Source organism: Lutra lutra, chromosome 17 (genome assembly GCF_902655055.1).
Source record: "Lutra lutra chromosome 17, mLutLut1.2, whole genome shotgun sequence".
Lineage (NCBI taxonomy): Eukaryota > Metazoa > Chordata > Mammalia > Carnivora > Mustelidae > Lutra > Lutra lutra.
The window spans coordinates 48719692-48741851 of NC_062294.1; the positions used below are offsets into that span (position 1 = coordinate 48719692).

General features: G+C 42.1%; 1 protein-coding gene across 5 annotated transcripts in view; it reads left to right on the plus strand.

The window, feature by feature from the left end:
* The first annotated feature begins 10936 nt into the window (after positions 1-10936).
* Positions 10937-22160, plus strand: part of LOC125089189 (zinc finger protein 45-like) — an 87067-nt gene continuing 75843 nt past the window's right edge. Inside the window, exons 1-3 of one of the 5 annotated variants that reach the window (XM_047711190.1) lie at positions 10937-11119; positions 13865-13948; positions 14720-14778. The gene's annotated coding sequence lies outside the window, so the exon portion shown is untranslated. Of the gene's footprint in view, positions 11120-12235; positions 12271-13864; positions 13949-14719; positions 14779-14817; positions 15490-22160 lie in introns of those variants that run through there. The other 4 variants (XM_047711193.1, XM_047711192.1, XM_047711188.1 and 1 more) reach the window with 4 other exon arrangements.

Sequence of the window (22160 nt, forward strand, 5' to 3'; positions counted from 1 at the left end):
TTGAGGTTATAGAAAATTTATTAAGCCCTGTTCCGCCTAACACCTACATCCCCACCCCGAAATTCTTCATGCCAACTAAGTTCTTTCCATTAAGGATGAGTCTGGGTGACTTTTGTCCAAGACACATCCTAGGAGGGCTGGCTCGTTCATGAGACACAGTGGCAAAATGCCCACTTTTTGGAGACACACAAAAAGTCTTGTGCTTATTTATTTATTTAAGTCTTTAAAGTCAAAATTAAAAATAAATTTTAGGTCAAAGCAAATGTTTGTCAAAGAAACATAACATTATTATTATTACTATACCTGAACAATCATAAAGTATAATTTTTATTCTCTTTTTTTTATGGAAGAGAAGGCTCATGAAAGTCATAATGCAGCCTGACATCTTAGCCAAACCAAACCAGATTTCTATCCATCCTAATACCTCTTCCGGCTCCCCACTGGGACTTGGGAATACAGCACCAGACCCTCCGAATTTAGGTGCAACTGCCTGTGAACTCTGAGCTTCTCTCATGAGGGCCTCCATGGCCCCAGTATGGAGTGCAACATTTCCTTCCACAGTTGTTGTCTGAGTACCTTGAAAGTGAAGTTTGAACATGTGCTTCATTCTCCTCTAAATTTTTTTCTTTCCCAGACTCTTTGGGAATAGGCAATAAAAAGTTTGGGTGCTTCTGTGACTGTGTATAGAATTATATAATAGGATGCATTTTTGGAGGCTTATGAGATTGTGTGTTTTTATCTGTATGACTTAAAATTTATGTGATATTTTTGAAAGATATGCTTTTCTTTTTTAAAGATTTTATTAATTTATTTGACAGAGAAAGAGATCGCAAGTAGGCAGAGAGGCAGGCAAAGAGAGAGAGAGATGGGGAAGCAGGCTCCCTGCTGAGCAGAGAACCCGATGCGGGGCTCAATCCCAGGACCCTGAGAACATGACCTGAGCCGAAGGCAGAGGCTTAACCCACTGAGCCACCCAGGTGCCCCAAGATATGCTTTTCTTATGTGTGCTTTCTGTAGATACTGTGAATGTGAATCCCTGTGTGAACAGACTTGTGTGAGAAGCTGCATGACTGAGCTGCATATGTGTAATTTTAATTATATGAGTATAAAACCCTGAGTAATTAAGACTCTGTGTATTTGTGGGTGACCGTAAACCTTCTTGCTCTTCTCAACAATGAAATAAAGAGAGGAATGTTACACCTTTTTGGAGCAATAACTTCAAAATTTGGGTAAAAGAGGATTTGTAACTTACCTGTCCAATCATTTGGATATTTTACGTTCAGATAGATATTTTCAAGGAAAAGAATACAAATCAGCCTATCTTTCACAAACGTAGGAATTCATAGTCTTATGCTCTGTATGCAAAGGGTTGCAGTTTTTGTGTCTCTCTTCTATCCCAGAGGTAAGCTTCCATTCTCCTGGCTGTGAAGGAATTTTTATAGGTAAGTTTGAAAAACCCTGGACTAAAGACATAATTTACACATAGAGAGGCAGTTTGGCTTAGAGCAGATAACTAGGAGTAAGACTAGGAAGTCAGGCCCTGAATTCTGTGTCAGGCATCATTGTTATTTCTATTTTTTGAAGAGAAAACTGATTCAGAGAAGACGACCTGTGTAAGACCATTCAATTTGTTAACAGAGAATTACTTGCCATACTTCAAATTATAGGTAATTAATACATTGTTACCAGTAATCCAGTGAAATGCAAAATTAGAGTTTTAGTTCCTATGTAAGGCCTTATTACAATTAAAGTATGGTAACTTCAAATGGCAAAGTAGTCATTGTCAGTGATAATAATTTTATTTTGGTGTTCTCATTTTTACATTGATTTTTAAAGTTATATATTCTTCCATTTTTAATAAAATACTAAATACTTCATTATGCATTTCCTGTAGACTGTAGTTCCTGTAACGCCTGTAACTATCCATTGTGATTTGCTTCTCTCAGACCCAGTAAGTCGTAATCACCCATTGGAGATGAAAGTGGTACATCTGGAATCAAGCATTATCAGGACCAGAGTGCATAAGAAGTTCATATGAATATATAACCCAGGCTCCATTTCATTCACCAGGGTTGCATCAGTACCTCTCTCGTAGCTCATATATGTATATATGGTCTCATGGGGGATCATTTATGACCAGCTGATAGAGGAGGAAATGTCCTGAGTTTGATTCACATATGCATCCATTCAGTATACAAGCCAGAAATGGATGGGCAGTGCACTATAGCCCCATTCAGGAGTGGCCCTGAAAATTCTTCCAGTGGAGTAAGAATTTTATCAGCATATCTGGTACTCTACTTTGAGTGAAAGGAAAAGTGACCTAAAGTTAGAATTGATATGGCCACATGTGCAGTGGTGTATGGATTGATATACAAGATATACAGATTGATATATAAGATATCTGAGAACAACAAGACTGGAAGATCAGGGGAGAGGAGGTCTGGGGCGGAGGAATGTGGAGAGACATGGTAGTAGGCATGAAGTATATCTAAGCAACTTTGTATTTTACATTAATACCCACAGAGAACATGTACTGTGAATGAAACAGTACATCAGGTAGACAAAATGATGTGCTCAGTTAATATCATCCAGTCTTTGTCATTATTTTCCTAATTGTGGCACAATGGTGGCAGGGATAGAAGTTACCTATGGGCCAAACAGCATGGGCTTTCATTTACCAAAGATGATGTAGCTATTAGTGCCACAAAATATTCAGCTTGTTAGCAAAAGAGACAAATTCAGAGTCCCAGTTATGGCACAGTCCCTCAAGGAGACCAACCAACCTTTTGATGGCAAGGCAGAACTTCTTCCACCCTGGACAGGAATTAACACATATTTTGATTATGGATTTACCTTTCCTGCCCACAGGGCTTCAGCTAGTACTAGCATACAAGGCTTACAGAGCTTTTGACCATTGTCATGGATCCCAATAACATTCCATCCAACCAGGAATCTACTTTGCTGCAAAGGAGGTGGCAGGAGTTAGCCCAGGACCATGGTTCCATTGTATTACATAATTGTAACAACAGAAAGCTGCCAACTTGATAAAGCACCAGAAGGCCTTTTGAGGACACAGCTAAAATGCCAGGTTGGAAGATACGCTTTCTTTCAGGATACAGTATATCGTTGGAATAAAAATTTAGTGAAAAATACAAATTTATAGATTCAAGAAGTTCAGTGAACTCTAAGAAGGATAAATAACAGAGCAAACTATAGGGAGACACAACATAATAAAACTGCCTTAAAGCAAATATAAAGAGAATTGTGAAAGAAGCTATATAAATAGGACACATTTATGTAAATAAGGGGGAAATGATACAAATGATTGCTGACTTGTCATTAAAAAATTGAAAGACTGAAGACAATGGTAACATAATTAAAGGGCCAAAAGAAAAATAAGAAAGAATACCCCCAAATTATTCATCCAGTAAAAATACCCTTCAACAATGTAAGCAAAATGAAGATACTTCTAGATTTTTTAAAAAAAAAAGTTAAAGTTAAGAGAATTTATCATCAGAAGACCTCAACTATAGGGAATGCTAAAGGAATTTCTGCAGACTGGAGGGAAGATATCAAATGAAAACATAGATTGTCCTGATGAGCACTGGGTATTATATGCAACTAATGAATCATTGAGCACTACGTCAAAAACTAATGATGTCCTATATGCTGGCTAACTGACCATAAAAGAAACAGTTAGGAAGAAAACTGTGCACAAAATAGTAAATATGTGAGCTACCTTTTTCTTTTTCAGTGTCTTTAAAACACATGACTGTTCAAACAAAACTGTAATGTTTTGTTGTGTGATTTAAAGTATAATGTGCCTGGCTAGCTCAGTCTGTAGAGCATGGGACTCTTAAAGTATATATGGGGCACCTGGATGGCTCAGTCATTAAGTGTCTGCCTTTGGCTCAGGTCATGATCCCAGGGTCCTGGGATCCAGCCCCACATCAGGCTCCCTGCTCAGTGGGAAGCCTGCTTTTCCCTCTCCCACTCCCCCTGCTTGTGTTCCCTCTCTTGCTGTGTCTCTCTCTGTCAAATAAATGAATAAAATATTTTGTAAAAAGTGTATATAAATGTAACATGTAATAAGTTCAATATAAAGAATTAAAGTAAATGGAACATTACAGGCACAGCTAGATGGACTAAGCACACTACAGCCAATCTACCCCTTGGATTACAACCAAAAACTCTGTTTAAAATACAAAGAGCAACTACCTGAGGACTTTGAAAAGCAAATAATAGCAGGCAGATTAAGGAGAGAAGTAAAAACTTGAAGATCAATTTGTACGGCATGGTGAATTTCCTTTTATTTACTTATTTATTTTACCTCTTGTATCTCTTGGCTTTGAACTGACAGTTGATGAAACTGGGAAACAGCCTGGGAACAGAGAGGCAAAAATCCTGAGAGAAACTTATCTTCTGACCAGAGCACTAAAAAAGATGGCCCCTGTAACCCTGAGAATATTGGGGGGAATCCCCCTTTTCTCCTGTCCCCTCCACCCTCATTCCTGGTGCCTGCCCAAGGCCAGCACCAGTGATGGAATTGCACTGATGTCAGTGCTTATGAAATCCTTAGTTAAAACACATTTCTTTAGATACAGGAACTGAGAAAAGAGCTTTTGTTTTGTAGAGTGTGGAGAGGAATGGTCATTATATATCTAACTTTATTTCACCACTGTAACCCAAGAGTGGCCCAGTAGTACAGAAATATGTGATAGGGTGGGAGGTTGAAACTCTTAGAAAATCTCATCTTTTGGGTCAAAGAAAGTTGGAAAGGACCTTAGGATCCATAGTGTGAGAGGCAATTCAGAAGAGGACATTGCTAAAGAAGGAGATACTAAAATAAAATAAATTTTTAAAAAAGAAGTTAATACTCTGGTTCTATGGATGAACTGATACAATTTTCAGACTCACACCTATGCTGCACATTCACAGCATACACAGAGAAGTGTAGAAAAGACATTGCTCAGAACTCAAGTAATTTCTGGGGTGTTTGGGTGGCTTAGTCAGTTAAGTGTCTGATTTTGGCTCAGGTCATAATCTCAGGGTCCTGGGATGGAGCCCAGCTTCAGGCTCCACATTCAGCAGGGCATCTACTTATCCCTCTCCCGTTTGCTTGGTCCCTCTCCCTGCTCATGCTCTCTCTCTCAAATACATAAAATCTTTTTTTTTTTTTTTAAAGAGAACTCATTAATTTCTGGATGGCTCAATGAATGACAGACCCAAACAATATATCCAAGGTTTTGGAACCAACACATACAGAAAGTGATTAAAACGAATGGCTGGAGAAAGATATTCCATGCAAGTGGAAACCAAAAGAGCAGGGGTAGCTATACTTATATCAGACAAAACAGACTTTAAGCCAAAACAGGAAAAAGAGATAAATAAGGTCATTACATAATGAAAAAAAGGGTAAATTCTTCAAGAAATATCACAATCATAGGGGCACCTGGGTGGCTTAGTGGGTTAAAGCGTCTGCCTTCGGCTCAGGTCATGATCACAGGGTCCTGGGATGGAGCCCCGCATCGGGCTCTCTGCTCAGTGGGGGGCCTTCTTCCCTCTTCCCCTCTGCCTGCTTCTCTGCCTACTTGTGATCTCTGTCAAATAAATAAATAAAATCTTTTTTTAAATTTAATTTCTTTTCAGTGTAACCGAATTCATTGTTTATGCACCACATCCAGTGCTCCATGCAATAAAATCTTAAAAAAAAAAAAAGATATCACAATCATAAATATATACACACCAAACATTGGAGCACCTAACTACATTAGGCAAATACAGATCTGGAGAGAGAAATAGGTAACAATGCAATAATCATAGGGGATGTCAATACTCCACTTTCAACAATGGATAAATGATCATGACAGAATATCAACAAGAAAATGCTGGATTTGAATCATATTTTAGACCATATGGACTTAGCAGGTATAAATAGAACATTCCATCCAATTGTAGCAGAATACACATTCTTCTCAGGCACACACAGAACATTCTCCAAAGTAGTTCATATGATAGACCACAAAATAAGTCTTAGTAAGTTTAATAAAAGTGAAATCATATCAAGTATCTCTTCTGACCACAATAATATGAAACTAGAAATCAGTAAGAGGTGGAAAGCTGGAAGATCTACAAATATGTGTAAATTAAACTACATACTCTTGACCAACCAATGGGTCAAAGAAGAAATCTAAAGGGAAATCAAATATATCTTGAAACAAGTGAAAATAGAAACACACCTACAAAAACCTATGGGATGCTACAAAAGCAGTTTAAAAAGGGAAGTTTAGGGGCGCCTGGGTGGCTCAGTGGGTTAAGCCGCTGCCTTCGGCTTGGGTCATGATCTCAGGGTCCTGGGATCGAGCACCGCATCGGGCTCTCTGCTCAGCGGGGAGCCTGCTTCCTCCTCTCTCTCTGCCTGCCTCTCTGCCTGCTTGTGATCTCTCTCTGTCAAATAAATAAATAAAATCTTAAAAAAAAAAAAACGGGAAGCTTATACCAATGAATCTCTAGATTAAGAAAGCAAAAAGATCTCACACAACCTAACTTCACATCTGAAGGAACTAGGAAAAGGAACAAACAGTGCAAAGTTGAAAAAAGGAGGAGAAAACAAAGAGCATAAATAAGTGAAATAGAGGGACGCCTGGGTGGCTCAGTTGGTTAAGCAGCTGCCTTCGGCTCAGGTCATGATCCCGGCGTCCTGGGATCGAGTCCCACATTGGGCTCCTTGCTTGGCGGGGAGCCTGCTTCTCCCTCTGCCTCTGCCTGCCATTCTGTCTGCCTGTGCTCGCTCGCTCTCCTCTCTCTCTCTGACAAATAAAATCTTTAAAAAAAAAAAAAAAGGTGAAATAGAGGCCAGAAAAACAATAGAAAATATCAGTGAAACTAAGAGACTTTTTTTGAAAGATAAAATTGACAAATCTTAAGATTTAGAAAAAAATACTGATATAAAGTCAAAAAGGAAAGAGGAGATGTTACAACTGATACCACAGAAATTCTTAGACTCATAAGTAACTAGTATGACCTATCATATGCAAACAAATTAGGTAACCCAAGAAGAAAAGGATAAATTTCTAGAAACATACAAGCTACCAAGACTGAATCAGAAAGAAATACAAAATCTGAACAAACCAGTAACAAGTAAGGGGGGGAAGAAAGGAACCTCCCTCCCCCCCAAATCCAACACAGCTCAGGACCAGATGGTTTTACTAGTGAAGTCTACCAAACATTTAATGAAGAAGTCACACTAATCCTTACCAAGCTTCCACAAATTGAAGGGAGAGGATCACTTCCTAACTCATTTTATAGGGAAGACCAGCACTACCCTGATACCAAAGCCAGAAAGGGACAATGCAATCACAGAAAACTACAAACAAATGCTATTGATGAATATGGATGCAAAAATTATCAATAAAACATCAACAAACCAAATTCAATAGCACTTCATAAAGATCATACACCATGACTAAGTGGGATTTATCCCTGGGATGCATGGATGGTTCAACATGTGCCAATCAATAAATGTGATACACCACTTTAATTGAATGAAAGGTAAAAATCACATGGTCATCTGAAAAAAGGAACAAAAAACATTAGAAAAAAATGACATCCTTTCATGATAAAAGCTCTCAACAAATCACATACAGATGGAATATAACTCAACCTAATAGAGGCCATATACACCAAACCCACAGCTACCATACTTAATGAAAGGTTGAAAGCTTATCCTCTAAGATTAGAAATAAAACAATGTACCCACTCTCACCATTCCTATTCAGCATAATGCTGGGACATTCAATCAAGAATGAAATAAAAGGGGGCGCCTGGGTGGCTCAGTGGGTTAAGCCGCTGCCTTCGGCTCAGGTCATGATCTCAGGGTCCTGGGATCGAGCCCCGCATCGGGCTCTCTGCTCAGCAGGGAGCCTGCTTCCTCCTCTCTCTCTGCCTGCCTCTCTGCCTGCTTATGATCTCTGTCTGTCAAATAAATAAATAAATAAAATCTTTAAAAAAAAAAAGAATGAAATAAAAGACGCCGAATCAGAGAGGAAGAAGTTAATTTGTCTTTGTTTGCAAATGATATGATCTTACATACAGGAAATCCTGAAGACCGCACCCAAAAAATGGTTAGAAGTAATCAGTGAATTCAATAAGGTTGTATCGTAAAGAACCATCATATAGAAATCATTTGGGTTTCTATACACTAAAAATGGGATATCTGAGAAAGAAAGAAAGTAGTTCCATTCGCAATAGGATCAAAAATAAAAATCCATAGGAATAAATTTAAACAAGGAGGTAAAAGACTTGTATACTGAAAATTATTACTTTGATGAGAGAAATCGTGGACAGAAATAGATGGAAAGATATCTTGTATATAAGAAGTAGAAGTAGGGGCGCCTGGGTGGCTCAGTGGGTTAAAGCCTCTGCCTTCAGCTCAGGTCATGGTCCCGGGGTCCTGGGATCGAGCCCCGCATCAGGCTCTCTGCTTGGCGGGGAGCCTGCTTCCTCCTTTCTCTCCGCCTGCCTCTCTACCTACTTGTGATCTCTGTCTGTCAAATAAATAAATAAAAATCTTTAAGAAGTAGAAGTAATATTGTTAAAATGTTCCAACTACCCAAAGCCATCTATAGATTCATTGCAAGCCCAGTCAAAATTCCAGTGGCATGTTTCACAGAAATAGAAATAAATAATCCTAAAATTTTGTGTTGAAGCACAAAATATGCCTAATAGCCAGAGCAATTAGAAGAAAGAAGAACAAAGCTGGAGGCATCACACTTCCTGATTTCAAACTATTCTACAAAGCTGTAGTAATTAAGACAGCATGACCCTGACATGGAACTAGATACAATGGAATAAAACTGAGAGCCCAGAAATAACCCCTGCATATATAGTAAAATAATATTCAACAAAGGAGTGAAGAGCACTCAATTGGGAGAAGATAGTCTCTTCAAAAAACGATGTTGGGAAAACTGGATAACCACATGCAGAAAAATGAAATTGGACCTCTGTTATGCACCACTCACAAAAATTAACTTAAAATGGATTAAGAACAAGCATGAAACCTGATACCATAAAACTCCTAGGGGAAAACACAGGGAAGAAATTCCTTGACATGGGCAGTATTTGGGGGGTATGATGCCAAAAGCATAGGAAACAAAAGCAAAAAACAAGTGGGATTACATCAAACTAAAAAGCCTATACATCAGATAAAGAAAAATACCATATGATTTCACTCATGTGTGGAATTTAAGAAAGAAAACAAATGAATATGGTGGGGGGAGAGCCAAACCAAGAAACAAATTCTTTTTTTTTTTTAAACTTTATTTATTTGATGGAGATCACAAGTAGACAGAGAGGCAGGCAGAGAGAGAGAGAGAGAGAGAGAGAGAGAGAGAAGGGAGGAAGCAGGCTCCCTGCAGAGCAGAGAGCCCAACTCAGGGCGCGATCCCAGGACTCTGGGATCATGACCTGAGCGGAAGGCAGAGGCTTTAACCCACTGAGCTACCCAGGTTCCCCAAGAAACAAACTCTTAACTATGTAGAGCAAACTGATGGTTACTAGAGGGGGGGGGGGTGGGCAGGAGAGATGGGTTAAATAGGTGGTGGGTATTAAGGAGGGCAATTGTGATGAGCACCAGGTGTTGTATGTAAGTGATGAATCATTAAATTCTATACTTGAAACTAATATAGTGAGTTACCTGGAATTTAAATAAAAATGTGGAAAATAATTTTTTAAAAACCTCTGCACAGCAAAAGAAATATATTTTTTAACGAATAGACAACTTATGGAATGGGAGAAAATATTTGGAAACTATGTATCAGGTAAAGAGTCAGGACTCATATAAAGAATGCCTACGGGGGCGCCTGGGTGGCTCAGTGGGTTAAAAGCCTCTGCCTTCGGCTCAGGTCATGATCTCAGGGTCCTGGGATCCAGCCCCGCATCGGGTTCTCTGCTCCGCGGGGAGCCTGCTTCCTCCTCTCTCTGCCTGCCTCTCTGCCTACTTGTGATCTCTGTCTGTCAAATAAATAAATAAAATCTTAAAAAAAAAAATGCCTACACCTCAGTAACAACAGCAACAAAACCCCAACGAATTCAATTTTTAAAAATGGGCAGAGGAACAAACAGACATTTTTCCGAAGAAGACATCCAAATGGCCAACAGGTACACAAAAAGATGCACAATATTGCTAATTATCAGGGAAATCTAATCCAAAACCAATTTCCTGCCAGTGCAACAACAAAAAAAATTCCTGAAGTGAAGGAAAAGCAGAGAACTTTTCACTTTCTGTTTTATATCCTGCTGAATATTTGCATCTCTTTTAAAAAAATATTTTAAAATATTATTAGAGTGCGTGAGTGGGTGTGGGGGGAGAGGGAGAGGAAGAGAATCTCAAGCAGGCGCCACACTGAGCTCACGGCCTGATCCCAAGACCCTGAGACCATAACCTGAGTCCTAAGCAAGAATCAGGTGCTCAACCGACTGAGCCGCTCAGGAGTTTCTGGTTGCATCTCCTTTTAAATGGATTCTTGGTCACAGGTGAATCCAGGCTCAGGTAATAAAGAAGGCTTGTTCAGCACAGCGCAGCTCGCCCCTTTTATGATCTCTACTTTTACCCAGCACATAGCAGCTTTTCTAATAATTTTCCTTTTGTTTTTCCTATTTCCAACTACATCAGGTGTGAAAGGGAGCAGTGAGAAAGAAAGGCAAACCCAGACCACCTGATCATTCAAAAGAGAAATTTAAGGTAGGCGGGAAGCTCAGTCCTACAGAGGATTCTGGGATTTGTAGTCCAGACGCTTTCTGGGATTGGAGCACTTCCGCTCCAGGAAAGCGCAAAACTATTTGCTCCGCTGGAGAAATGGGAGAGTGTAGTACAGTGCTCTGCGTGTTCGGAAGCATTTGGCTACCAGAGGGCAAGAATGCTAAGCCCTCTCCTTTCGTGGACTCCGGATTGGATTCCGGCCGTAGGTGTGGGAACCGGCTTTTCCGCCTCACGCGGGGGCGGAACAGCGACCCGGGTTCCTCTCGGGAATGCTGGGGAATGTAGTCCAGGAGCTCCGCAGAGTCGGAGGTATTTCCGCTGCGGGAGGTTAACATCGCGGCCTTCATTTCTCTCTGGGAGGTGAGTGATCCCCGGGACCCCGCGACCTTTTCTAAGTTTTTGACCTGGCCGTGAGATCAGCGGCTCCGGGCCCTAGGTCACAAGGAGGAAAAGCCGCGGCCAGTGGCAGAGATCGAGGTTGAGGGGCGGGGGCGGCTGCCTGTCTTCCCCTCGCCGGAGCCTCTACGTTTGGAGCGCTTCGCGGGTCTCAGGCTTGGAGGCGGACCCGGCTCCGCAGGCTTCGAGGGTCTCCCGGCTCCCCGCCGCCCAGCTCGCTTTCCCCTCCCCTTCCACACGGCTTTGTCACTTCCTAGAACTTGATCTTTCCATGTCTCCGTTTCCTTTCCTGGAGACGGGGATATTACCTACCTTACACATTTGTCCTGTACATTCATGGTATAGAGTTTAAGTGAAATGTTTGGAGCAGTTCGGACGTGTGGCAAGGTGTTAGTTGTGAATATAAACACTACAATAGTAGTCAGAAAAGTTACCTCTCTGGAAACTCTTCCAGGTGGCACTGGCTCTTCTTATCCATGCGGGACAGGAGGCTCTGCCCGGACTCTTTCTGACTCGTGTTTTAGAAAGAGAGCGTCACCCACAAATTCCTTCTGCGGTTTTTGCAGGGCCGCAGACCACACTGTAGCACCTCAGGCTCCTTTCTTTTCCGCCTCCTGACTTCTGAAAGAAGACTCCTTGGCAGCAGAGCCCCGCTGCGACCGTACTTAGCTTTCTTTCGTCTTCCTCTTCTGCGGTGATAGAAGATATTTCATTCATGAGCAACTGTTAAATAATTGAGAAAATAGGGAGAATATGCACAGGACATGAGTGATAGTCTTCATGGTTACACCTGGAGTGCTAAGCGTCGTCCCGAGGGTTTTATAAAAATTAACGCAGTCTTCACAAAGCCCTCTCAAGTGAATACTGTTACTGCCTCAGTTGTACAGACGAGGGAATGGAGGCAGAGGAGCCTAAGTTACTTATCCTGTGTCACACCGCTAGTGGGTGAAGTGGATTTGAATCCAGGGTGTGTATGCCTTATGGATATCCTTGGTCCCAAAGTTTGAAGTCCTCAAATTGGAATTAGGAAACAAAACAAAAACAAGTTATATGAATATTTAACCATAGGAAACTGGCTGCAGAGGAGTCAAGTCATTTGGGATCAAGTTATGGAGGTAGGTTGGAATTTTAATGTAAAGTATTTTGAAAGCAGGATTCATGAGTCTGGACTTTTTATAAAATTTTAGAAGCATTCTCATTTCCTTTTATTTCAGACAATATTTATAGTTCATGTTCTCATTATGGAAGATATGCACACTCATCATAGAGAAGTTAGAAAATATAAAAATATATACAGAAAAGCAGTAAGAATAACTCCTAATACTAGAATATAGACATTTTTGAAAAACATTTTAGTGCATTCTGTTTAGCAGTTTTTAAATGTGTGTTTATTTATTTTATGATATTGTTACCCCAGTATTTACAGTTAGTTCCTTAACTCTACTGTGGAAGTTTCCAAGGATACCCAAAGTATAATATAATGAACTCCTATGTAACAATCACCCTGAGTCAATCCTTGCTAGTTTTTTTTTTTTTTTTTTGCTTCTCTGCTCTCCACACACACATTTTTTTTCCTCCTTGATTATTTTATTTAATCATTTTTTATTAACATATAATGTATTATTTGCCCCCGGGATATAGGTCTGTGAATCATCAGGCTTACACATTTCATAGCTCTCCTTGAGTATTTTAAAAGATTCTATTCATTTATTTTAGAGAGAGAGAGAGCACACAGGGGGAGGAACAGAGGGAGAGAAAATCTCCAGCAGACACTCGCTACATTTAACTGACTGAGCCACCCAGGCGCCTTTCTCCTTGAGTATTTTATTTTATTTTATTTTTTTAAGATTTTATTTATTTATTTGACAGACAGAGATCACAGGTAGGCAGAGAGGCAGGCAGAGAGAGAGGAGGAAGCAGGCTCCCTGCTGAGCAGAGAGCCCGATGTGGGGCTCGATCCCAGGACCCTGGGATCATGACCTGAGCTGAAGGCAGAGGCTTTAACCCACTGAGCCACCCAGGCGCCCCTCTCCTTGACTATTTTAAAGCAAACCCAGATGTTGAATTGGTGGGACTGAAAAGCTATCACAAATTGTTTATATATGAAAACCAGTGGAAGGGAGATTTTATTAATATATCAGGATTGGTGTAAAGAAATACCGTAGACTGGGTGGCTTAAACAACAGAAATTTATTTTGTCACATCTGGAGCTAGAGGTCAAAGATCAGGGTGTTGGCAGGTTTGGTTGCTTCTAAGGCCTCTCTCCTTGGCTGCCTTCTCGCTGTGTCCTCACATGGCCTTTCCTCTATGTGCCTGCTTCTCTTGTCCCTTTGTGTGTCTAGATTTCCTCTTACTAGGACATAAGTCAGATTGGTTTAGGGACTACCCTGAAGAACTCATTTTAAGCTAATCGCCTCTTTAAATGGCCTATCTCCAAATATAATATATTCTGCTAATTTGCTGACTTTTGAACCCAGAATATCATCACATTCTGAGGAACTGGGATTTAGAACTTCAACATAAGAGTTTTAGGGGGTTATATTCAGTCCATCACAGATAAAAACAGCAACTCTAACGTTTTCACTCTTGGCAACGAGGAGAATGTTACTCGTAGGAGAAGGTTAGAAAGAATTGCAGTTAGGGAAGATGAGGGCTTGTCTTTGCTCCTTTGAGGTTGCTTTGATTTCTTTTCTCTCTTGTTGGGTTCAGGGACTGCTGTTTTCTAGGACCTTGTCGTATTCTTTCCAGAGTGCCCAGCAGCAACCTAGAAGTTAGCAGAGAAGAGTTGAGTCGGTGAGTAGCCATCGAAGGGGGAGCCCCAGCCTGGGATTAGGAAAGAAAATAGGAAGATAATCTATATTCACATTCCTTATCTTTGATCTCACTTGTGGTGGGCCGCGGAATACCGCCAACTTTTTCAAGAGTGTTCAAAAGCTGATGTACCATTATGCCCGATATGTCATGGTCTAAAACAAATTTCCTTAGAAACAAGTCGATGCTAATGTTTCTTTCTTTCTTTCTTTTTTTTTTTTTTTTAAGATTTTATTTATTGGGGCACCTGAGTGGCTCAGTCGTTAAGCATCTGTCTTCTGCTCAGGTCATGATCCCAGGGTCCTGGGATCGAGCCCCTGCATTGGGCTCCTTGCTTAGCGGGGAGCCTGCTTCTCCCTCTCCCACTCCCCCTGCTTGTGTTCCCGTTCTTGTTGCGTCTCTCTCTGTTAAATACATAAATAAAATCTTTTTAAAAATTTAATTTATTTGACAGAAAGCGAGAAAAGCAGGGGGAGCAGAAGGGGCAGTCAGTAGCGGGCAGAACAGGATCAAACTTGAGCAGCTCGGTTTAAAACCTAGCTCTGGCACTCTTACTGGATAACCTTGGGCAAAGTATTTAACTTTTCTGTGCCTCTGTTTTCTTACCTGTCCAAATAGGACTCTCAGTACCCACCTCCTAAAGTTTTTGTGAATATTAAAAGAGATATGCTATGTAAAGTGCTTGACATAGTTCCTGGGATGTTGTAAATCCTCAACATATTACAGACTAACGTAGTCTTTTTTCTATTATAGGTGGCTATGTGACATGAAAAATGCAGCAAGTTATCAAAAGGGCAAAAGAGGATTTTAAGGTATTCTTTTTTTCACCTGCCTACCGTTTTCCCTACTTCAGTTCTGTCATTCAGTTGAACAAAAATGAATAGTTTCTGTAATAGCCATTGGTTAAACTTATAACTAACACTAATTTGCTGTCTTGAACCCAGAAAGTCCCTGGGGGATGGTTATTTGGTCTCGGTTGCTTTAAAAAGGTTCAAGTCATCACTATCCAATATGGTAGCCATCAGGTACATGTGATAATTGAGCACCTGAAATATGGCTAGTGCTAATTGGGATGTTCTATAAGTGTAAGACACACAAGGGATTTCAAAGACTAGTATGAAAAAAAGGAGTGTGATGTCTCAGTAATTTTTATGTTGATTGCAGATTGAATTGAATTTTTATGTTGATCGTAGGTTGAATATATTTTGGATATATTGGGTTAAATAAAATATATTGTTAAGATTGAGCCCAGTTGCTTCTTCTAACTTTTCTTAATGTGGCTACTAGAAACGTTTAAATTATACTATGGAACTTGCATTTTATTTGTCAGATTGCACTGGTCTTACTGGAAGTTCTGTTTTCACTCGGGGGATTTGCCTTCAGGGGCATTCATGAGTCACTCTTGCTCCTTAGGCTTCCAAGGGCATCGTACAATGGAGAGAAGCAGAGAGTTTGGACTTAGGAGGCCTGAGTGCCAGGTCTAACAATGCCCTTGATTTTCTGGGTGTCCTTCAGCAGCTCAGGTAACTCCTGGAGAGGCAAGATAGACTAACATTGTGGTTCTCAAACTATGGTCATATCAAAATCACTTTAGGGAACTTGGTAAAAAATAGACTATAAAGACCTAGGAGTTTTACTGTATCAATGAGCCTGGGTTTTTGTGTTTATTAGCTTTCTGGGTGATTTTGAGGCTGTTCTGATCACCTCCTATTCACCCTGTGTAGGAAGGCGAATGCTTGTTCTAAGTAGTATGAGATGGCTGAAGGCATAACACCCGACACTGAGCAGCAGCTTACCCACAGCCCTTGGGAGGAGGACAGTACATGCCATGTGGGGCCGTGTGGGGCTTGCGCCCAAGAATAGAATAAACCAGCGGGGGCTGTGGTAGGGGGTTTTTGTAGTGACAGGAATGTAAAGTGACCCTTGGCTCCCGAAGGAAGATGTGATTAGCTTCTCTGAATAATTTGACAGGCTGGCAGGGAGGTAAAGGCTGTTAGGTTGAGGACTGAGTGGGGTGCATCTGGTCCAGTTGGTAGGGTGAATTTTTTCGGGTCTTAAAGTTATACAGGCTATTGGGTGGCAACATGGAGAGGTTCACTCCATTGAGAAAGAAGGTTTTTAACACTACGGTTCCCCCAGAACCACAAGGCATAGCCTGCTACATAGGACCATATGAAGCCTGTCACATGCAGGGTTGGGAAGCAGAGAGAGGAAGGGGGGTATGCCTTTATGACAAGAGTGGCAGCAAATAACCAGGTGGAGACATCTGTATTGGGTACTAGTGAAAAGAGGCAAGTTGGGGATTAGTGGTCAGGAGAATGAGGGCTCTTGCGTGCTCTCTGGAAGCTGGGTTTTTGACAGATTGGCTTTGTGATTTAGCAGGCTCATGGTGAGGTTGGAATAAAAGATGTCAAATAGTATTGAATCTAGACCCTGGTTCATATATAGAGGAAGTAGCTGGGTGGGGAGCCTTTCCCCCAGGGTCAGGGGCCAGCACCGTATCTGGAGAGAGCAGAGTAACTCATGGCTAGGCCTTTGGGCCCTGTGAGGCTCAAAGTTGTATAGGCAGCACATTGAATCTTGAGCCTTACAATGCGATGTACACAAGAGTTGACAACCACTGCTTATAAGACAAGGGCTTGGGCGCCATATTGCCTAGGTTCATTAGTGCCTGGTGCAGTGTCCTAACCGGGACAATGAGATTGTGGCCTGGGGCAGTAGGAGGGGTGTAGGAGTGCACACCTCAGCCACCCACCTCCACAGACTTGATTTGATTAGTTGTAGTAAGGCCTGAACCCTTTTTTTTTTTTTTAAGATTTTATTTATTTATTTGACAGACAGAGATCACAAGCAGGCAGAGAGGCAGGCAGAGAGAGAGAGGAGGAAGCAGGCTCCTTGCTGAGCAGAGAGCCCAACGTGGGGCTTGATCCCAGGACCCTGAGATCATGACCTGAGCCAAAGGCAGCGGCTTAACCCACTGAGCCACCCAGGCGCCCCGCTTTTTTTTTTTTTTTTTTTTTTTTTTTAAGTTCCTTTGTGAGTCTAACGTGCTGTCCAAGTTGAGAACCACAGTCCTAGTAGGTAAGGCTCTGGGTGAAAATCTTGACTTTTCTATTGGTCACTGGTTGATCATGAACGGAGCTATTTCTCTGTGTTCCATCTTCTTTACTTGTAAAATGGGGATGATCAATCTCTAGACTTGTGAAGATCAAATAAGATAGCACATGTACTACATTCGTGGAAATGGTGCCATGGTAGGTACTAAGTCAGTTGCTATTAAATGTCAGCAAAAATTGAGAGTATTTTATGAATGGCTTGAGTTTCCTTGTGGGTAAAATTAGGTGCTCAGAGTGCCCTTGGTATTCTTTCTGATCCTAACAAACCTTGATTCTAATCCCATTTTTAGAACCAGAGAGAAAGAGAAGATTGCAGTGTATTTACTTTCTCTTAACTTTTTTGCTCTGTTGTGGCTAGAAGAAGAGTTGAAGGGGAAAACCTCAAGTCTTTAAGTCTGTCTGAGGATATCTGGAGGGTTGTTTTGACTGTTGCTACTGTCATAGTGACCCAGAAACCAACAGCATCAGCATTCTCTGGAATATTGTTAAAAATGTAGATTCTTAGGCTCCATCCTTGATCTTCTGATTTAGAATTTCTAGGGGTCAGACAGAGGTTTCTGTACCTTCCCAGGGTCTCCATTTGATTCATGGAACATTAAAATTTGTGAAGCACTGGTAGAGAGAACAGACTCATGGTTGTTAACAAAAAATATTTTCTGTTTTCTCTTTGGCTGAATTCCACATCCTTCCAGTACCAGATATCTGCATGATGTGCTCTCCCTTGCTTGGTTCAGGTTTCATGGTCAAATGTGGGAGAAGCATCCATGACAAAAAATTATTCTGCAACAGCCCTTCCTGCTATCTCTTCACCTCTTTTCACCATTCCTTTTTTTTTTTTTTTTTTTTTTTTTTTTTTTTTTTTTTTTTTTAGAGAGAGAGCACGTGTGCAGAAGTGGAGGGAAAGGGAGAGAGAAAATACCAGGCAAGCTCTCCACCCAGTACCAAGCCCAACATGGGGCTTGATCTCATGACCCTGAGATCATGAGCTGAAATCAAGAGTCGGATGTTTAACTGACTGAGCCACCCGAGTGCCCCGACCCTGCCTTATTTTTCTCAAAAATACCTCTCACTGTATTATCAGTTTGCTAATATCCTTGACCCCATTATAATATCAGCTGCATGAGATCACGGTCCTTGCCTGCTTTGTTCACTGCTGTGTCTTTCATGTCTTGCATCCTTGGCTAGCATAGAGTAGGAGATAAATAATAAGGCCCTGATCTACACGACATATCTGTCACCTGTTCATTACAGCAGTCATTCTGCAAGTCTTTGTTGAGTTCCTTTCCTACCGAGTGCTCGCAGAAACTATCTTCTTTTGTTTTGATGCTTTCAAAATTTCTGTTTCTCTACATTTTTGCCATTTTAATTACAATATGTCTTGGTGTGGACCTGCTTTTTTTTATTTTGTTGGGGGTTCTCTGTGCTTCCTAGATCTGGATATCTGTTTCCTTCCCAGATTAGGGAAGTTTTCAGCATTATTTCTTCAAATAACTTTTCTGCCCCCTTTTCTCTCTCTTCTTCTTCTGGGATCTCTATAATCTGAATGTTACTATGTTTGATGGAGTCACTGAGTTCCCTAAGTCTATTCTTATTTTGCAGAATTCTTTATTCTGTCTTTTGTTCAGCTTAATTACTTTCCATTACTCTGTCTTCCAAGTCATTAATCGGTTCCCCTGCCTCTTCCAGCCTGCTGTTCATTCCTTTGAGTGTGTTTCTCATTTCATTTATTCAGCCCTTTATCTCTGTTATTCTTTTAGTTCTGTGTTAATGGCCCACCAGTGTCCTCCACTCTTTTCTCAGGTCCACTGAGTATCTCTGTGGCCATTACTTTAAATTCTCTATCAGGCATGTTAGTTAGATCTGTTTCACTAAGATCTCTGACCGTGGCTTTGTCCTGTTCTTTCATTTGGGACAGATTCCTCTGTCTTCTCATTTTGTCTAAGTCTGTGCCTGCTTCTCTGTGTTCAGAAAGTCAGTGACCTCTCCCTTACTGGAGGGTAATGGCCTTGTGAAGAAGAGGTCCTGTAGTGTCCTGCCATGTAGTGTCCTCTGTTCCCCAGTGCCTGGTGCTTCAGGGAGTGTCTCCTACGAGTGTGGCGTGTGCTCTGCTTAGTGTAAGGAAGTTACAGAGGGAGCGTTAGTGCTGTGCTGGTTCCTGCAAGTGGCTCTGTGTTTATGCTGACGGGCGAGGGAGGGTCAGTGGCTCCTGCCAGTTCTTTGTTCCAGGAGGGTCTCTCCAGGAATGCAGCCTCTCGGGAACACACTCCCAGGATGAGCAGACAACCTCCCCACTATGTGCCCCAGGCGCACTTCTGCACTTCCCATCGCCGCCTCCACGCTATATGTCCACAGGTGTTTTGTCCTGCCTTCTTTCCAAGAAGGATGTCTCCAGGCTCTGCCTGAGCCAGGCCCACTGACCTTTCAGACTACACACAGGCTTTCAGCCCTGCTGGTTGCAAGAACTCCTGAAATGAGGCCCCTCTGGCTTTCTGAGCCCATGGCTATGGGGGATTCATTTTCCCATCTCAGGCTCCCTGTGTGTTATCTGTCTCTCCCACTTCTCCACAACCATGGCTCCCTCTTTCCCACTGAGGCCACGATCTGTTTCTCTCCCAAACCGAGGCTCCACACTTCTTGGCTTCTACGTTTACTTGTGAGTTTGTTATGTCCGTGTTCAGGTTGATTTCTGGGGTATTTGGAATGATTTCCAGGTTACTCGGCTGTATTTGGGGGAGGGGGAGGGGGGCTTAGCGCCCTCCTGCTTTTGCCACCATCTTCCCTCTCTCCAAGAAGCAGATGATTCTGGACTTCGTCCTCCAAACAGTCCTCTCTGATCCAGCCACTTCCCCTTCCAATCTCTTTCCTGACCGAATAATCTGATTACAAGACAAAGGGATCTTTTACCCTCCCTTCCTCAAGGCTTTCCTGCTGCCTCCAGATAAAACTGGGACTCACATCCTGGGGAGGTTGAATCCCACCCACCTGCTTATCTGTTGCTGCCTCTGATTGTATTTATTCCCATCATAGCATTTATTCTCTTTTTTTTTTTTAAAGATTTTATTTATTGATTTGACAGATAGAGATCACAAGCAGGCAGAGAGGCAGGCAGAGAGAGAGGAGGAAGCAGGCTCCCCGCTGAGCAGAGAGCCCGATGCGGGGCTCGATCCCACGACCCTGAGATCATGACCCGAGCCGAAGGCAGAGGCTTAACCCACTGAGCCACCCAGGCGCCCCAATAGCATTTATTCTCTTGAGGTTTTCCGGTGATTCTACTTCTCTTGGGCTAGTAAAACTCAGTCATCCCCCACAGCTCAGCATAAGCCATGTTTATGTAGAACCTGCTCCATGGGCCTCAGGGGACCCAGAGGACCCCATACCCTACTCTGCCAGGTAGCAACATATAATCACCAAACTGTGAGCAAGTTGTATATCTCTCTCTCTCTCTTTCTTCTTTTTTTTTTTAATTTTATTTATTTGAGGGGCACCTGGGTGGCTCAGTGGGTTAAAGCCTCTGCCTTCGGCTCAGGTCATGATCCCAGAGTCGTGGGATCGAGCCCCGCATCGGGCTCTCTGCTCGGCGGGGAGCCTGCTTCCTCCTCTCTCTCTGACTGTTTCTCTGTCTACTTGTGACCCTCTCTCTCTCTCTCTCTGTCAAATAAATAAAAAATATCTTTAAAAAAATAAATAAATAAATTTTATTTATTTGAGAGAGCGCGAGAGAGCATGAACGGGATGAGGGGCAGAGAGAGAAGGACAGACTCCTCACTGAGCAAGGAGCCTGATGTGGGGCTCAGTCCCAGGACTCCCGAGATCATGACCTGAGCCAAAGACAGGTGCATAACCTACTGAGCCGCCCAGGCGCCCCAATTGTATCTCTTTTAGTGAGGTTTCCGTAAGTGTTCAGTGAATTGATAAACTCATTTACTTAATGAAGAATTTGTAAATTAACCTGTCTATTGCTAATTATGTAGGCAGTGAGCTAGTTGCTCTGAATATTTTGATGGACACATTGTGTGGATTTCGTAACGGATCCATGTAGGCACTGACTTCAAATAGCAGAAATCACCTTTCTGAGATGGTAGTTTTATTTCATTTTTAATTTTTAAAAGATTTTATGTATTTATTTGAGAGAGAGAATGAGAGAAAGAGAGAGAGCATGAGAAGAGGAAGGGTCAGAGGGAGAAGCAGACACCCTGCCAAGCAGGGAGCCTGATGTGGGACTCACTCCTGGGACTCCAGGATCATGACCTGATCCAAAGGCAGTCGCTTAACCAACTGACCCACCCAGGTGCCCTGAGATGGTAGTTTTAAAAATCCAGACGCTCTTCTCTCTCTCCCCCTTCCCCTGTACCCCCCCGACTCATGCATGTGTCTGTGCGAGCGCACCTGAGTGCGCACAGACTCTCTCTCTCTCTCTCAAATAAATAAAATCTTTTTTTTTTAAGATTTTATTTATTTATTTATTTGACAGAGATCACAAGTAGGCAGAGAAGCAGGCAGAGAGAGAGGAAGAAGCAGGCTCCCCGCCGAGCAGAGAGCCTGATGCGGGGCTCGATCCCAGGACCCTGGGATCATGACCTGAGCTGAAGGCAGAGGCTTTAACCCACTGAGCCACCCAGGCGCCCCTCAAATAAATAAAATCTTAAAAAAGAAAAGGGGTCACCTGGGTGCCTCAGTTGCTTAAGTGTCCAGCTCTTGATTTAGGCTCAAATTGTGATCTCGGGGTCCTGGCATTGAGCCCCACTTTGGGCTTGATGTGGAGTCTGCTTGGGATTCCCTCTCTCTTTCTCCCTCTGTGCCTCCTCCTACCTGTTCTCGCCATCTTTCTCTAAAATAAAGAAATCTTAGAAGAAAAATCCAGAGGCTCTTTTCCTTCCAAAGATGACCTTGGTCTTGCAAATATTGTGAAAGACTTGGAAATAAAACACCTGCTCTCCAAATCCTCCCACCTGGGATCAGCCTCAAAATTTTACAACTCAGGGGTGCCTGCTGGCTCAGTTGGTTAAGTGTCCAACTCTTGATTTTGGCTCAGGTTTTGATCTCAGGGTTGTGAGGCAGAGCCCCATGTCAGGCTCCAT